Here is a 5,207-nt window from a genome sequence, read left to right as displayed (position 1 = left end):
ATAAGTCTTGTTTCTCTGATAGATTTATTCCTAAGTATTTTAGCTTTGGGGTAGCTATTGTAAACAGTACCAATTACAAGGATCTACATATAACCTCCCCCTGGGGGATGGACAACAGAAAAGTGGGTGAAGGGAGACGTCGGATATTGTAAGATATGACAAAATAATAATTTATAAATTATCAAGGGTTCATGAGGGAGGAGCGAGTGGGGAGGGAGGGGGGAAATGAGGAGCTGATGTCAAGGGCTCAAGTAGAAAGCAAATGTTTGAGAATGATGATGGCAACAAATGTGCTTGACCCAACGGATGAATGTATGGATTGTGAGAAGAATTTTATGAACCCCCAATAAAATGATTAAAAAATAATAATAATAAAAAGAGGACTCCAGAAAAAGAAAATTTTAAAAAGGTACCTCAATTCTTAACATATAGAGTTAAGTACATAGATCTATTTCCCTATTGTTATATATAAATATATTTACGTGGGACCATTCTCATATTTAAGGATGTGTTCTCACTTCTCAGAAGCATTCTGGCTGTACTTCTTCCAAGACAGACTTATGTGTTCTTGTAGCAGTTCAGGGTACTTTTAATAATTATCATCAGCATTGTAATTCAAAATCAGTCTTTCTTCTCTGGTTTTCTTTATTCACTGTGCAACTTTCATATGAGGTGATTGAAAATACCATAGGTTGGGTCAGGCACACCGTAGTCCTCAAAATGACACCCTTGATCTTCCATACTTTAAAGATATTGTGTGCGGCAGCTTTACCCAATGCAATGCATCATTTGATTTCTTTTCTGTTACTTCCATGAATATGGAGCCAAGAGAACAAAATCCTTTCCTAATTCAATCTTTTCTACCAGTATCATAATGTTACGTCTTGGTCCAGTTGTGAGAATTGTGGTTTCTTTACAGAGTTGTAATCCGTACTGAAGGCTGCAACCCTTGGTATTCATCAGAAAGTGCTTCAAGTCCTCCTCAGTTTCAGCAAGCCAGGTTGTGTCATCTGCATCTTGCATGGTGTTAGTAAGCCTTCCTCCAGTCCGGATGCTGCATTCTTCTTTACATAGTCCAGCTCCATGGGTTATTTGCTCAGCATACACAGTGAACCAGTATGGTGATTGGATAAAACCCTGACACACCTGACCTTTCCTGATTTGAACCCTGCAGTATTCCCATGTTCTGTTTCAACGAAGGCCTCTTGATCCATGTGGAGCTGTCTTAGATGTCTGTTACCCATGGGTCTCTCTTTTGGATGCTTCCTGAAATGTGATTTGTTAAGTTACTGCTTCACAGGGATGTAGCAACTATTCCCCCCAAATTTCTCTGCTATTGAGTTGATTCTGACTCAGAGGAACCCTATATATAGTTTTTGAGACTGTAGATCTTTACCGGAACAGACAGTCTCATCTTTCTCCTGTAAAAGTCTGTTGGATTTGAATGGCCAACAATGCCTAAGGAAAAGTGGAATTAGAAGAAGATGGGATTTTCATTTTTTCACTGCCAGGGCTCCTTTCCTAATGAGTTTTGAGGGTAAAATACCCAGAAATAGAATCGGCAGAAGGATGATCCAGAGTAAGAGCTAGGATGAAGCCCTCCTACTCCTATGCAGGCCTTTTTCCTCCACCTCCATTATTGCCGGGCTGGTTTTTTATTTTTGTTTGGTTTTGATTTTTCTTTTGCAAGGCAGCAAAAGAGGTATGCATTTTATGACTAGAAACAAAATCTGTGATTCAGAAGGGGTGGGATTATAGTGACTTTAGCATACTTTGTGCTTAAACAACACAAGGTTAGTTTGATATCAGAAAACTTCTAATTAATCCAAAATCAAAGATGCTGAAGAATTGTTCTCCCTTTGAATGCTGCTTTTCATTCAAGGTACAGCAGCACATATTTTCCTAGTTAAAAAATGATTTTTATTGACAGACTGTTTATATTGATCAAATGCACCAAACCAAAGTTTGGGGGCCAAAACTTAATGTATCTTTGCAAAATCACCATTGCTATAAAATAACATGTTTTAGAGACATCTTGAAAAAAGAATAGTATACAATACCTGTGTTTATAGTAAACACAATGAGCCCCAAACGGAATTTGACTTATTTGCTGTGTTTGCTGTGTGTCACCAAGCTTGTTGTAACCCATACCCTGTTTCCCCAAAAGTAAGACATCCCCAGAAAATAAGACCTATTTACAGTTTTGCCTCTCGCTGAAATATAAGGAATCCCCCCGAAAATAAGACCTCCCTGAAAATAAGGCCCCCAAAACTACCATAACTCTGGGCTCTGGACTGTAGTGGGGGGCGCCGCCGCCGCACAGCTCACTGTTGGCCGCAGCACAGCCGGAGCAGACAGGAAGTGCGAGGTCTCTTTTAATAAAACAGTAAACCATAAATTTGTACCATATTCTTCTTCATGGAAAAATAAGACATCCCCTGAAAATAAGACCTGGCGCATCTTTGGGAGCAAAAATTAATATAAGACACTGTCTTATTTTGGGGGAAACAGGACAGCAGCCCCTCCATGTCCAACCTAGGGAAAAACCACTGAGCCTTGGCTCACCCTGATAGCCAAAGCTTTGTTGGAGCTCATTGGTGCAAGCACTGAGTGATTTACCACTGTGAATAAATGCAAGTTCATGGGAAAATCCCAGTATCTTTTAACTCCCCTTTTCCATGAAAGTATCAAGCCCCTTCATGTGTGCAAAAGAAAAAAAATCATAATCAATATTGCATGTTCTAGCTGATTTTTCTTTATTAATGAGGGAAAGTGTGATAAGATCTTTACTACACGATGACTAGTCAGTTTAAACTCATAATCTGGAAACGATCTTTAAAAAATTATTTGACTGTGAGTTTTCAAAATTTCAGACTGGTTTTCCTACATAACAGTGTTTTCTAACATGCCAGGTGTCGTTTAATGAAAAGAAAATCCATGAATAAATTCAGTTTTACTTGTTTACATTGATTAATAAAACGACTTGACAAACACAAATCCTCTCATCCCAAAAGCTGTCAGAATGTACGTGTTTCTCTTATTAGGATCGTAAAGCAGTAATTATATGATTCAGTTCTTTATGTGCTAGGAATACAATTGAATGAGGCTTTTCTCAAAAGTCAGGAACAGAAAAATGTTGATTTTTTTAAAAGAAAGCTCGTCATTGTCTACTAACAGGAATGAATGTGCATTCTTTTGATATTAAATGAAATTACTACCATATTCAACCAATTTGCATGTGACCTACACAAATGAAAGATTTTATCAAAATTAGTTTTTAAAATTTCCTGAAAAGAAAGCAGATTCTGCTTTTCATTTAGCATCACTCTTTTGATAATATCAGCCAAAATCAGAATAAAACACTAATTATGCTTATCTGTCCACCACTTCTCCATCAGTATGTTATACTGTGGTGGTTTATATTTGGCTGTGATGCTGGAAGCCATACCTCGAGTATTGCAGATACCAATAGGGTCATCCATTGTGAACAGGTTTCAGGTACAGTTTTGGGACTAAGACAGTGATCTGCACCCAAAATTTGGCCCTTGAAAACCTTATGAACAGCAGTAGAGTGATGAGCCCTCAGATTAAAAGGTCCTCAAAATAATACTGGAGAAGAGCTGCCTCTTCAAAGGAGCATCAAAGTTAATGACATGGAAGGAGTAAAATCTTGGCACCTTCATTTGCTAATGGCATGCCAATCAAAATAATACGAATCAGCTGCAAACATCCATTCATAATCATAATATGACAAGCACCAAGTCTGAATCTAGGGAAATTTAAAAATTGCCTAAAATGGAATGGAAGGATCGGTGTCCTAGGTCTCAGAGACCTGTAATGAGTTGGTATTGGCCATTGTGAATAGGATCATCATATGATTTACTGTACTAGGAATTAAAAATTGAAGAGGAATGGATTTCTATTTACTGTCAAAGGAACATTTCAATATTTATCCTGAAATACAATGCTGCAAGTTATAGAATAATATCTATAACCTTGTAAGAAAAGTTAATGTGACTATTTTTCAAGTTTTTCCTAATTCCAAAGATGAAGAAAATGAATATTTTTATCAACTCCCATAGAATGGAATAAATCAGATATGCAACAAAGATTCACTGATTATTACCGGTGACTGAAATGTGAATGTTGGAAATAAATAAGACAGATCAGTACTTGGAAGTTCTAGCCTTGGTGTTAGCAATAAAAATGGAGACTGCACACGTCTGCAAGACCAAGCACTTATTCAATGCAAATGTGTTTTTTCAACAGCATAAAGAGTGACTATACATATGTACCTCACCAGCTGAAATGAACAAAAAACAAATTGAATCCCTGTGTGGAAAGAAAAATGGAGAAGCTCAATATTATCAGTGAAAACAAAGCAATGAGCCAACTGTGGAACAAACCATCATTTACTTCTAAACAAGCGCATGTGAAACTGAAGACATTAGGATAAATAAGCCTGAATTAAAGACCATCTCAAAAATACATTTGACATACTGACCACTAATGACTAAAATCCAGATGAGTTCTGAGATGCCATCACAACATCACATATGAAGAAGAAAAAGTCATTAAAACACAGAGAAGAACAGAAAAATGAAATGTATGTCAGAAGAGACTCTAAAACGTGGTTTTTCAATGGAGAGAGTAGCTAAAGTTAAAGGAAACAATGATTAAGTCAAAGAACTGAACACAAGATTTCAAAGGGCAACTCGAGAAGACATAGCTAACTATTACACAGAAATGTACAAAAACATAAAGTAAGAAAATCAAAAGAGAAGAACACACTCTGTATTTCTCAAGTATAATAACTACAGAAAATCCAATCCAAAGATGAACCGAGCCAATCCAACTGAAGAATTCTATAGGTAAAAAGTTGCATGATATAGGTAGCATCTAAAGGAAATGAATGAGCTCACAGAGTCACTGGACCAAAAATAACTGGTTGATGTCCTAATTTCAGGAGGTCACATATGATTAAGAATTGATGGGATTAAACAAAGAAGTACAAGAGACACCGAAGGTATTGGTGAGAAACAACGTTCCAGGAATTGATGAGAAACCATTGAGATGTTTAAACAAATGGCTGAAAAATTGCAAGTGTCCATTTGTTGATGCTTAAAAAATTGGAAGGTGTCTACTTGGCTAATTGACTGTAAAATATCCATATTACTTTCCATTACAAATAAATATCATCAGGCCTC

The sequence above is a fragment of the Echinops telfairi genome, unplaced genomic scaffold (assembly GCF_000313985.2).
Source record: "Echinops telfairi isolate 266 unplaced genomic scaffold, ASM31398v2 ScPeMD7_9;HRSCAF=40, whole genome shotgun sequence".
Taxonomy (NCBI): Eukaryota; Metazoa; Chordata; class Mammalia; order Afrosoricida; family Tenrecidae; genus Echinops; species Echinops telfairi.
Note: the sequence above shows the minus strand (reverse complement) of the source record.